We start from the raw sequence: 13,884 nt of genomic DNA, 5'->3' as shown, positions 1-13,884 counted from the left end.
TAGAAGGACAAAAATAATCCAGCAGTTTTAAAATCATAATTTCAAAAAGAAGCTCTGCCAATCAAGCACACAAACTCTTTTCATCCTCTCCTCCCTTTAGAGAGAATGTACATTCAGTCCCTTCAAAAAGCCCTTACCAAAGAGAGGTCTTTTGCAATATGCCTTGATGGTTAACCAGTTTAGGACCTTTGGGACTAATTATCTATGAAGACAGTTTTTAGGCAGTCCACATTCTTACTCATTGCCAGTATGCTGTAATTATCTTAAGAAGTGTGTATGCATGTGTGAGTGTGTGTGTCGTGTACCCTTATTTATAGACATTTCTCCCATTCATGTGAAAGCCCTTTTATATAACCAATCAGATTTGTGTCTTTTCAATAAATCCAGCCACAGATGACAAAATCCTCTTTCCTTGCAGAAGCTTTAACACTCTCTAAGGTTCCCCATCCACGGCCACGACCACCAGATGTGCTGAGTGGGTGGGTCACAAAGCATCATCACTCATTCCTGGCCAGATGTTCTCATTAACTCACCCTGAGCTGGGGATATCTTGGCAAGCACTGAACTGCATTGCAGGCAGGGTTCAAAAACACTGGGAGTGAGGACAGAGGAAGGGGCAGAGGTGGAGCCAGAGAAAATCTCCAGCATGGTGAAAGCTGAATTAAGTCTTTTATCTTTTCCTTCTCACTGCTGAAATGTGAATATGATCCTGGTTGTGACATGAAAAAGTAAGTTTGTTCCACTTGAATGTTTATAAATAGGAACATGGTTTGCAGAACTGTCTGCATGCTGTGTAATGCAGCCTCACTATTCGATCTTGACAGACAATATGCAGAACATGCTGGATATCTTTGACCTCTCGGAAATATTTCCTCATTTCCTCCATATATTCCTCCATTTCCTCAGCAAAGGGTATCTAAGGAACACCTACTTTTAATTGCAGGCAGAGTATACTGCTAATAATTAAGAAGTCTCTCAGTTTTTGAGAGGCAGATGAGCCTCCACATTATCATCTAAAAGATGAGGAGACTGAGACAAAGCCAGATTTCCTCAGCTTGATTTGCCACTGAGATTGACAGGAACTGAGAACTGTAAAACACCTCAGTAAAAAAGACAGCTTACAGAAGTTCCTAACTGTAGATGTCCATGACCAAATGTAAGTCCTAGTTTTAGTTCAATAGAGTAGGTAGAGACAAGAGTGAAGCAGTGAAAGAACTAGGGAAAAACCTTGAAAGCCTTGTTTTCCAGCCCTACAGCTGCTGCACTGAAACCGTTGGGGGGAAAGAAAGGGAGAAAAAGAAAACAAAAGACTTAAAAAAGAATATTCAGATATGAACCAAAGCCTAATGATGAGCAATATTTCAGTGGATTTCAGCCAGGAATCACATGGATTCATACCTGTACTTTACAGTTTGCATACTCAGCCAGGTGTGTGCACACACACATTGGCACTCCAAAGCTTGTGCATGAGCCCACTGCTCAGAGACCTGGTTATCTTGAACATCTCCCTGATTTACAGGCTACAGAGACATCACTGAACTGTGTAGTCTTTGTACTGCCATGAATCAGGAGTGTCTTCTGACGTGGATGGAGTTGCACTTAAGTAAAGTTGATACTAGGGCCTCTAATTGAAGTCACCACTAATTAAATCTAGAATTTTATAGGTCAAAATGATGATCCAAAAGCTAAGCACTGAACCCTGTAATTAGTCATTTAGACCAAACGACCTGATTCTTACTCAGGCCAGGAAACTTCACTTCCCATAGGGAATTCATTTCCCAACAGAAGATAAGCTACCTTGAGGTTAGTGTTGAACATCATGCCCATAGTGTGCTATTACAGTACAATTCCATCAAATTTTGTCTGAGATTGAAGCACATTAAAATAAAAAATGCTAAGCATCAGAAAACTCTTTTTCATAATGAGAAAAGGGAGAAGAATGAGCAAAAGAAACTGCAAGGCAATGTGGAAAGTCTTTAAAAATGGTGCAAACTGTGATTCCTCTCTCCAAGTTTGCAGGAGATACAGTCACCACTTATTTTTTTCAACACACTCATTGTTGACCTTTGAATTTTTACTTCCTCTGAACAAATGGAGATCAAGCTAACAACATCAAAGCAGGTAAAGACATAAATACACTGACACCCTGCACATGGACTAAAACCTTACAATGTAGTGCAAACACTTTACTAGGCCACTTCATTTTCTGTAACAAAACCCCACTTTTTTCACAGGCTGATCTTTTCCAGAGATTTTCTAGGCCCAGCAAAACAATTTGTGTCATTTTTCAGCCCTTTCTAGTGTTCAAGGCAGAGCAGCTGCACCATATGTATGAGGAGCACTCCCAACCTTTTCCAGCTCTGCATACAGGTCTAGGGAGTCTTTGTATGTTCCTTCTTGAGATTTTCCTTGAGACTTCATAGTTCCCACAGCTCCCATTAAATAACCATGACTGTCATTTCTCCTGCTTGAGTACTGTGCATACCTACAGCCTTCAAATGTTCAAACAATGCCAGAAACAATCACAAACCAAAACCCAGTCCACCAACTTACTTTCGCTCCCCTGGAGAACAATTAGGTAGCACAGGTTATGAGGGCAAGAAAGCATTTGGATCCCAAGAGCGAAAGCTTCCAAAGGTAACACTTTGGCCTCTTAGAGAGAAAAAGTTGCTTCTTCCCTGGAGAGGTGCAAAAGGTTTCTGCAGCCCCATTGAAATGGTTGTTAACACTGTTCCCACACTGCATTATGGGTAATGGCTGTAAAAGCAAATCCGGCTTTTACAGGGGAACAGAGACACCGTTTCCAACATATGAAATGTCCTGTGGCAGCTAGGAGAGCCATACACTGTGATTAAGACCACTACATCTGAGTGTGAGACAAAGAACGTTCTGCTGACTCTTCAGAAACATCAGCAGAAACCTGGTATATTTCTTTGTATTCACAACAAAAGCCTGGGTAGGTTTAGCAGGTACAGCCCTACGTTTCCCTTAATGGTTACTCTGTTTTTTGAAGGCAAAGGAAGTGATTCTTGATCTCACTTATGAGAATGTAAATCAGAAATTATCATAGAATCACAGAATGGTGGGGGTTGGAAGGGACCTTTAGAGATCATCTAGTCCAACCCCCCTGCAGAAGCAGGGTCACCTAGATCAGGTCACACAGGAACATGTCCAGGTGGGTCTTGAAGACCTCCAAGGAAGGAGCCTCCACAACCCCTCTGGGCAGCCTGTGCCAGGGCTCCCTCACTGAAACACTGAAATAGTTTTTTCTTATGTTTAAGTGGAACTTTTTGTGTTCCAGCTTCATCCCATTACCCCTTGTCCTGTTGCTGGCTATTATAGAAAAAAGGGATGTCCCAACCTCCTGACACCCACCCTTTAGATATTTATAAATGTTAATAAGGTCTCCCCTCAGTCTCCTCTTCTCCAGACTAAACAGCCCCAGTTCCCGCAGCCTTTCCTCGTATGAAAGATGCTCCATTCCCCTGATCATCTTGGTGGCCCTGCACTGGCCTCTCTCCAGCACTTCCCTGTCCCTCTTGAGCTGAGGAGCCCAGAACTGGACACCAGAAATTATACCAGTCAAGTCAACAGAGTAACACTAGGGTAAAGCTGATGGAACCAGATTCACAGCCCAACACTCTACCAGCAAAAAAAGTGCTTAAATCAATCCAACAAAGAAAATTTCCCTCATTGTGTACAAAACAAATCCACTTCTACATTTCTTTTTCCTAATTTCATGGCCCAAAGAGATCCTCCCAGCTGCTCCTCCATTTCAGTAAATGGCATCAACACACCTGAGATGTCACATGCTTGTGCAAGGCTGGTTGTGCTCATGCCTGTAAAAATGTGGAGGTCACTGTTCCTTCCACACTAAGCTTCTGGGCCTGCAAGATGTTTTCTATATTTTGCTGAGAGGTTTATTGTGGCTTCTCCACTTTCCTCTTCTGTTCACTAGGCTGCAACCACTGATCAACAGCATAATGAGTAGGTCTGAAGCTGGATGCAGTATCACCCATAAATACCAAGTTGTTGGGAGCTGAGAGCACTGCAAGCCAAATGCAATCTGCTCTTTCCTGCACTCCCATAGCTGTTCCTGGCAGCTCAAATTGCAGGAGACCCCTGCCAGGCAGCTGTTTCCATGCTGTACCTGGTGCTGCCCTTGTTCTGGCAATCAGCACCTCACTGAAGTACTGAAAATAAGCAAAATCTGATTCAGATGAGATGAAAGCTTCCAGGCTGTGGAACTGCCCATTATCTGTCATTTTGAATGTCATATTGCATCACGACACTTTAAAATGTAAACTCTCCTTTTCTGACAGCTCTCTAAGTTTTGCTACAGGCTACTTCCCTCAGCCCTTCAAGCCACAGTATTCGTTGACCTTTGCTGAATGGGACAGCAAACAAATAAGCTTTCTCATAAAATCATCTCCATACGTTTGCCATGGTACTTACAACATTTCTCTGATGATGTATCCCCTGTGACTGTGTGCAGGACACCTCACCTTTTGTCAATCTATCAGCTAATCAAAATCTTTAGAAAACAAGCTGAAATGCTGGCAGCACCAAGGGAGGCATTCAGACCTTCTCTGTTTATCTTACTTCTTAATTAAAGCATGTTATTTGTTCTAATTTTCCTCAAGACAGAACTTCAGAATGCTTAAAATGTATGACTTAGGTGAAATGCAGTGCAATGTAGATGTTGTCTCCAAGTCTGTGGAAGGGAAAGCAGGCAGCCAGTTAGCAGAGATCTGCAACTTCAGTGAGCAGAAGCCTTCTCCTGACAACTCAGCAGTTGGGGTTGGCCCTTCTGAAACTGGGGTGAGGTGAATAGCAAGTGTCTCTGTGTAACTGACTCTGATGATTTCCAATAGCTGTATGGGGCCCAGAGCACAGGCACACACAACACAAACCTGCATGTGCAGAGTTGGTTTTTTGTGTGCAATGCTGCTGGGTCTGTGGAAAAAGTGCTCAAACAACAAAGGAACTGAGAGATATGTGCTGAGACTTCAGCTAAAGACATGCATCCAGTTGGGGTTGCCACTGTTTGAGAAAGCTACAGAGAGCTGATGAGAGCACCAACTACTATTGGGAAATATGCTTGGGAAAAAAATGCCAGAGGGAAGTGTTGAAGAACTAGATTTGTTTAGTCTGGAAAAGTAAGAGTGAAACACGATAAAGGTCTTTTAATATAGAAATGTTTTTAATAAAGAAGGCAGGGATCAATTATTCTGCATGTTGTGCTCTACACTGGGGGAATGATGTGAAGGAATCCACTTAATTGGGTATGAAGGCTTTTTTTCTAATTTTTCACACAGGGAAGCACAGGAACAGGCATATGAGTACTGTGGAGTCTCTTTGCAGAGGTCTGACAGACCTCCAAGGGCACAGACATCTGTCGATGATCTAAGTGTATTTGATCTCTGTTCAGTGCAAGAGGCTCTTGAGCCCTTTCCCAGTCCTTTGTACCAGTGATTTTGCAAAACACTGGACTCTCTAAAAACACAAGCACATGGCATGGCCCCAAGAACATCTGGGGATGGGAGTTTGTATGGTGAGTGGCCATCAGAGGAAACCTGGATCTCTGAGCAAAGGAGTAACTTAATTTGCAAATGAACAGTCTTGCTTCAAAGACACTTGCCTCAATCATCATTGTCTCCTACAGAAAAAGAAGTAGCTTGTATGAACTTCACAACAGGAAAAGAGGTAACATTGACTTTGGCCAGACTGACACTGTAAGAAAGAGGGCAGGCCCACAGCCTGGAGGTAATTCTTTGTCTTTACACCTTTCATCTAGGAATCTCGAAATATTAAAGCTTCCCTGCATGAATAAGTCTTCATGAGCTAGGTGGCAATCTCACAATATTTTACAGGAGAGTGAACAGGGAGGTTAAGAGTTGTGTTTTGTAGAAGAGTTGATCACCATCTGTGACTGAAATCAAAGAAGTCTCACTGTGATAAATGAAAGCTAGAGATGCTCAGGTTCCTCAAACCAGCCCATTTGTAGCTTGCAATTAGTGAATAAGGAAATAGAAGTGAATAAGGAATACAGGTTTTCATTTTATACCAACTCTTGCCAGTGGCTGTGAGTCATCATGGTATCTTAAAGCACAACTGCTCATGACTACAAAAATCATATGAACTGAAAAGATACTCCACGCTTTAGACTGAGTAGATTTCATGCAAGCCTTTGTCACAAACACAACTGCTTTGCTGGCAAGCCTCAGACTTGCAGCCGTGACACTGAAACACGATGACTTAGTCTAAAAGTCACTTGCATAAAACAAATAATGTGCAGCATATGTTACATCTCAGGTTCTGAAAACATTCCACAGCAAACTGGCTTAAAACAATAAAAAATGTTGCAGTCAATGGACAAAAGTTCAAGCCATAACTTTTCTTGAACTGCCTCTGGTTCCAAGCACTTAATGATATGTCTTAATGCTATGTGTATTTTCAGATGTTGACAGCAATTTTCCACATATAATCTATTTGCAAATCTCCAAGCAGATTTGCTACTAGCAGAGACCTCAAAACTATGAGAGAAATGGGCTAAAATTAACTTGGATGTTAGAGGGTGCACAATGAGAGTAGAAAGCTCATACACAAAAACCTGGAAACGCTGGCTTTAACCAGCTGTTATGTTGTTGCATTTGATTTGCACTCTCAGGGCCGTGACCCAAGACCAGCAACAGAGAGCAATGGTTTGTGTCAAGGGTGGGAAGGCTGCCACATGCAATGCTGATTCTGCCCTTGCTTTTGCAGACTCATCACATCGTTGTCCAGATGTTTGAGGAAGGCTCAGTTAGCAGGGGGAGCAGGTTCCAGGACAGGTAGCAATTGTGTGACTATCAGGGGTGACTGCCCTCAGCCCTTTAAGGCAAACACTCATAAGGAGTCCTGAGGAGGACTGTAATCAAAGCAGTTGATAGACAAAGGGAGACTAGGTAGATATATGTAAGTCATTGATGATAGGTACTAGGAGGGAAAGACAAGTTCATGTGCTCATGTTTTCAAAGGGGAAAGGTAGTGCAAGGCAAAACAGAGGCCATGAAATTGTTCCTCTTTGTGCCTCCAAAGCTGATCTGCCATATGTGGGTAGAGATTCACCCCAAGAACCTGCCTGTGGTATCTCCGCTGGGGTCTGCACTGCTGCCCTCAGAGCAGGAACTTGCCAGTGCAGGGCACAGCCTGGGCTCTGCTTGCCCCATTGCCTGGAGATGGTGGGAGCCACTTTTGGTGACTCTGATATCCCACTATCTCCCTGCTTTGAGCAGGGGAAGGGCAATTCAAGCTGAGATTCAGCCTGAGCCCGAGAAGTACTGACCATGCAGCTGGTGACCGACCAAGGGGAAGCATGAAGGGGCTGACAGCGAGAATCACAGAATCACTTAGGTTAGAAAAGACCTTTAAGACCATCAAGCCTAGCCAAGAAATACAGAGGAAGCAATGGAGGAGGAGACAGTGTCTTGGTGGTGCTTTGATTCTGGGAAGCCCAGGCTAGGCCTGTGTTTCAGCCCGGTGAGGGAAAGGTTCCCAGCACTGTCCCAGCACACGCGGCCTCCTGACGCTTTTTGGTATCATGCACAAAAACGTTGGAACATTCTTTTTTCTTGCCCTGTGTCTGATCTTGTCTGTTTGGTTTTAGCTGTATATGTAGTAAACAGCCAATCTGACATCGGGAGCAGCTGCAACACTTTAAGTAATCAACTTGTGCATTTTCTTTGTACTTTTTTTCCTACCACAAAGTCATCTGGGTCTGTCCGAGGCAAACCAGCAAAGCACAAGGCTTCATCATTCCAGGAGATTTGCTTTGAGATGACAGATGTAGGAATTGGCAGTGAGGTGGATGGGGAACATGGAGAGCAGCTGTGTTATTAGTAGTAATTTATCTATTAACAACAGTGTGTAGACATTATACCTGAGAACGGGGGCCCATCATGCCAGGAATTACATACACATGTCACGAGAGCTAAAGCTTCCAAAGCAAACCCATCTCACTAGCCTTGGGAGTGGGAACTGGGGCCAAAGACATGAAATACCTCACCCAGGATTACAGAGTGAGTCAATGACAGAGAAAAACCTTGAACCCAATCCTGTTCTCTGATCAAGTGGTATTTGCAGTACTGAGGGCAGGATCACTTGCTGGTAGCTAAATGAAGCAAATCATCAGCTGTGGGGGTTGTTTTGTAGATGCAAACTGACCTGGAGCCATGGTGAATCTGTCTTCCCTCATATTCTACCAAACTATCAAAATATGTGTTGACACACAGAAAAATATGACTGAAGACAATAAGAGCCCTCAGCAAACAGATGAACATGTGCTTCTGCCTGGAAGGGTTGTACTAATCCATACCAAAAGGCAACACTAACCATCTCAGTTCATGAACTCATTTGCTGCAGAAGATTTGCTGTAGCTTCAGGCCAACTTGCTTGCTCCAGACCCACTGGCCTGCTTCTTGGACCTCGCCAAGCCCACTGCTAGGAGAAGGACAAGCTGCTTCTCTGGGTTTGCAGCATCCTTCCTCTTTGACACTGGGGTACAAGTCACAGTCTTGAACTATGCATTCCCTTGGAGAAACTTAGCAACCACTGAAGTTTCCTCTCTGACAAGTACATAGAAAGTATATGAAGCATTTTTCACAACAGTCCTGTTAATCAGCAACAGGGCCTGCCATCTAGCTACACCTTACTCTTCCTGTTCTCAGTAGACCTTTTTGTAGCTGCTCCTTTCTAGAAACCACAATTCTGTTCCTGAGAGTGGCAAACAAGCAACTGCCATGCAAATGGTGTGAGTCAAAATGTTTTCTTCACAAAGCTCTGCAATCCAAAGTGTGGTTTCTTTGGAATGTTAAACTATTTGATTCAGAGAAATTTGGGGGTGTAACCACGACATGAGCTTGGGAGCAACAAAGGAAGAGAAGAGATTGACTAGATTAAGGAGACATTTCTTCCTGGCTCCTACAGGTGACCAGAGGAAATCTTAAACACTTAAAGCCCCATAGAAAGTAATTTTGAAATAACAAATCGTCCCATGAGACACAATTTAGTTGGTTCATCAGCTTATTTTGCAAGTCCAGTGAATCAGCTGCAGACATTGTACTCTGCAATTAAATAGAAACTCACCACAATCCCAACCAGCTATGGGGCTTTTGGTACAGCTTAGTTCAAGAACTGGTCACCACAGAAGATGTGCTTTTGACTTCAATTAGTGAGAAGCTGGGCCTCACAAGAAGTGCTTGGTAAGATATTTTTCAGTATATTTAAACCCTAGTCCTTGCCTACCCATCCTTTTTTGGAAATCTGCCTATAGAGGTTTCTCTAGCAAAGGAACCTTTTTTCCTTCTTTTCTGTAGACAGAGTTTATTGCTGTAGGGATGCTCATAACCTAGCCAGGTGAAATTGTTTTATACAAGCTTGCTTTAAAGCAAGGGAAGGGAAAGTGTGTTTTACTTCTTGTTGCCTTGTTTTCGCTTTACAAGCATTTTGTGCACAGATGAAAGGCCAAAAGCAGGGATGAAACAAGCAGTACCAGTAGCTGTCAGCAGGATGAGGAGGGTAGCTTAAGAAACAGAAGAGAAGCCTAATACTAACCAAGATTTTCTAGCTATCCAAAAGTTAGGCTCCTCGCCCAATCCTTGGAAGTGTCACGTAACCTCTTTTGTTAGCAAACCAACAGAGCCATTGCTACAGTGTGTTACTACAAGCAGCCAGATGCTTGACAAAGCACTTTGGGAAAAGAATGGTATTCCTACCATTAGCAGCAACAAAGATGACAGAGCGATTTCAAAAGCTTCTGTTCTCAGAAGTCTTTTTTCTCTCATCACGTGTGCTTAATAGGTTTGGATAACATTCAGTGTCCAGCCTCTTATCAGAACCTTTCTACCTTTTAATGTCCTCCTGCACTGATGGATAGTCTAAACATTAGACCTTATGTTGCAATGGCCATAGTTTGGCTTCCTCTGGTAAACCAAACGTCATTTGTTCCATTAAAAAGAAATTCCCTACATCTATAAACACTCATTTACAACCTCAACGTTATTGAATGGCTTTCTTGCAGGAAAACAAACATCCCTGCTTGAATTCACCCCTCTGAGATGTAAGCCTGTAAACATGAGTAACCCTTCCCTCGCAAGCATCCTCACGCTGGAGCCCACGAGCTGTTTGCTTTGCGAGAAGGTAACTCATGCATGAAGGTCTGACCCAGGCTGCACTCAAGGCAATAGCTGTTGTGCTATCAGTTGCAGAGGGGATTTTGCAGAATTTGCCTTCATTTCTTTTCATTACTAGGTCCAAATCCCGAGGCAACACTTGAATGGAGAAATGAAAATCCAAAAGAGTTTGGGAAGGCTTTGGAAAGGATTAGGAAGTGAATTAAATAAACACCAGACAGTGAGCAGTGAAGCACTCACGGGAACACTGGATACACCCACAAAAGCAAACAAAATCACTACCTAGCACTGCTGGAAACAGGGCATTCCCTAATCACCCGTGTCACACGATCCATTAACAATCATATGGTAATAGCCATCTGCAAAGAACCGAGAGGGAAGACATTTATTGTAGGAGATGACACACTGTTTGCGGTGGCGCATTCCGCTCTTCCCCAGTTCTGCTCTTTGGACAAACAGCATCTGTGCCAGGATAATAAACTTGCTATATACTTGATTTTTGACTCAGGTCAGAGTCTGGCCTGATTAAAAAATAATAAATTAACACACAAGCTGAGGCTTGGCATGGAGGTTAAGTGAGTTTTGTAAGGGAAAAAAGAAACTCAAACAGGAATATGCCACATGTCCACAACTTCGATGTTAAAATCCATCTGTAATCAAAAGACTTATTTAAAAAAAAATCTTCTTTACTTATTTTTTACACACACCTACTGGTATTTCAAATAACTGAAACACATTCGTTTCCTGCAAAAATTCAGTCTGTATGGTACTGCTGTGATTCCTGGATCCAAGTTAAAATAACATACTCTAGCGTTATTAGCTTAGTGATTCCTCCACTTGCATCATCCCTGACAAAAGTCAGCCTCAGGCATCTCATCTGAATTTGCCTGACCCATTCTTTTGAGCCTACTCAGCTACTGAAACCTCTAGAGATGTTTTTCTAGAATCCTAATTTCCTATGATGGAGGAATCAGATGAGAAATAAGGTATGTTGAACTTCTATTTTCATCATATGGCTCTTGATTCTCATCTTTCATGGGATCAAGCATAAGACTGCATGTTACTGCTTCCAAGTTTAGCACAATGAATCCTGAGATCAGAGAGACATTTGGTGAACCATTATGCTTTGAGCTTCAGAAATCCAAAGCTGAACCAACCAGGAAAGCTGCTGCAAGTCGCAGCAAGTGGACATAAGGGCTGTGGAGATCAAGTGTTCAAAAGGCTCCTGTACCACTGAGAAATGGTGCACAGAAATCTGTGTGGACAGGCCATGCAAGGGGATTTCATGTACTCTGCATTATACCCAGTGTGGAATTCACCTTGCTGCACTTTAATAATCCAAAAAAAAATGAGAGTCAAAGCCTCCCTGGTCTCCCTGTAGCCAATGGGCAGAAAGAGGCACCTCATCTCTCCTACCCAGGTGCCTCCCTGTGTTTGGACAGTCGAGGCTGCCATTCATATGTTGTGAGTGTAAGAGGCTGGACTCACCAGTGGTCAATGTCAATGTCATTCTGTGCAAATGCCCCAGAGCCATCTCCTGGAGATTTCTGGATGTTTTGCAAGCCAGTGTTTCAGACAGTTGGACAAGGCTGCTTCCTTTCTTCCCATGTGGGAAAAATTTTCAGGCAGAAGGGGAAGTTGAATGAACCTTAAAGGCTTAGAATTAACTTTTCCTACAGATTATCTGTAATCCATATGAACTGAGTATAAGGGATGAGAGGCATGCAGAGCGGAGAGGGAAATATGACCCCCTGAAAACAAGAGGAGGAAACTGTAATGAGCATATTCACTAGCCAAGGGCAGACAAGTACATCCTTCCTGTTCTCAGATAATCCTAAGCAGACAGCTCTTTATTTGCAGAGTGTCCTCAGCCCCTTTGGATGAACTGGCTAGACTCTGAGAGGAGTCAGAGCAGCGTGGGGGGCCTGCCCTGCCTCAGCAGACAGATGTGAGCCAGGTTTACATGTGTGGTTGACATCAATTAGCTGAAGTGAGTTTCTATTTTCCAAAGGGTCAGGTCAGAATAATTGCAGCAAACACAGGGAAGCTAGAAGGTTTTTGCCTACTGACCAAGAGATCCCAACAATTCTCCTAACCACAAATGACAAACAGTTGAGAAGCATGCAAACACTCCCAAGAGTGTAATCTCTCCAAAACAAAAAGCAAGGAAAAGCAGAGCTTCAACTAATAGCACTTCTAAATCCAGTGTAGTTTATGACTCCAGGACAAACCTTCAACCACTCTGAGCAAATGCATTGCAAATGCAGTTCTCCTTAAGTCTAAAGGACAGGGCATGGGATGTCCCAAGGGCCTATTCTGGGACAGTACCACCAGGACAGAGCAGACTCCTTGTTGTTTCCATAGGTTCTTGTGCAGCTTGGCATAGTTGCAAAAGACAGAAATCCTCAGTGTTTAGTTCACTAACATTTGTATTATAAACAGTGGGTAAAGGATGAGGAAACAGGACTTGAGCAAAGCGTGAGAAAATGCCTTTTAGTCTGAGACCACAGCAAAGGGACTCCTCATCAAGGCAATGCTGTGATTTTGCACATTCCTCTGCCACACTATATTACAGCCTGGCCCCAGTGACAGAAGGATGCTTATTAACATAAATTTGGATTAGAAAGCATTAATTTGAGTAACAAGGTTGTCCTTCTGCCACTCAGATACTTTCCCAGAATTGAACTTTGGAAAGATGAGCTCCTGCAGAAAGGATGCTGAGAAGGTACTTTTCTGGACTAAGACATAGTGATCAGCAGAGATATCGATCGTGCTGTCTCTGGAACAACAACAAGAATTATGTATTGATTTCTGTGGAGACTGGATTATGTATTGATTATGCTAGCTGCAAAGCAGAGGCCTAAGTAATGCTATCATCTCTGGCTAAAATGGTGCCTGTGGAGTAGTGAAGTCAATAGAAAGGGGAGATGAGAAATCCATTGAGTCAAAGGGTAAAGTCCCAGGGCAATTAATTAAATGGCAAAACTCTCCTTGGCTCAAGTAAGGCCAGGATTTCTACTTAAGTATTTAGCATCCTGAAAAATCTCCTAACAGGAACCCAAAGGACACAGTGAATAAGGCTTTGAGCAAGTAAATACTTCTAGCCCATCCTGAATCCCTGTAACACACTGTGTTCAGACAGGCACTTCATTCATTGCTTGCTCCAATTAGGTCATTAATGAAATGCACAGGGTTTAGAAAAAATTTGAAAACTAGCTGTGGAGATAACTTGAACTGAGCCTTAAGGGAACACCCACTGTAGCCAGAGAAACATGATATTGCATTGGCCTGTAATCTGCAAGATAATAAACTGGCAGAGGGTGGAGATGACTAGCTGGACTTAAGTGATATAAGCTGAATTTGTACCAGAAAGGTAACAATGTAGAAAACAGTCCCTGAAGGCACCTTTCCAAACACAAAGCCTCTGTCTCATATTAAACTCCACAGATTGCTTTACAGAAGCTTAATGTGTCTTTCTTTCAGAGCTTCCCTTACAGTGACATTCAGCTTTTGTTTGGGCTATTCCAAAACCCAATTATAACGTTCCCTAAAAGGCATTTAGTAAAACTAAACAGTTAAGAGGAAAAGGTCTCAGCACTTGAATCCAGTTCTTGGTACAGTATGACTTGCCCTTCCAGGATTCAGCCAGAATCATGAACAAGTGACACACGAAACATTCCTTACGGGAGACAGAAGGCTCTAGTGACCAGGG

The 13,884-nt window shown here is 42.9% G+C and overlaps 1 protein-coding gene across 2 annotated transcripts in view; it reads right to left on the bottom strand.

Moving 5' to 3' along the window:
* The window catches only part of GRK5 (G protein-coupled receptor kinase 5), a 156,872-nt gene that overhangs the window by 35,254 nt on the left and 107,734 nt on the right, over positions 1-13,884 (bottom strand). The window lies entirely within an intron of this gene.

The sequence above is a fragment of the Colius striatus genome, chromosome 8 (genome assembly GCF_028858725.1).
Source record: "Colius striatus isolate bColStr4 chromosome 8, bColStr4.1.hap1, whole genome shotgun sequence".
Classification (NCBI taxonomy): Eukaryota; Metazoa; Chordata; class Aves; order Coliiformes; family Coliidae; genus Colius; species Colius striatus.
The sequence above is the reverse complement of the archived record's forward strand: the minus strand, read 5'-3'. Positions and strand labels throughout refer to the sequence as shown.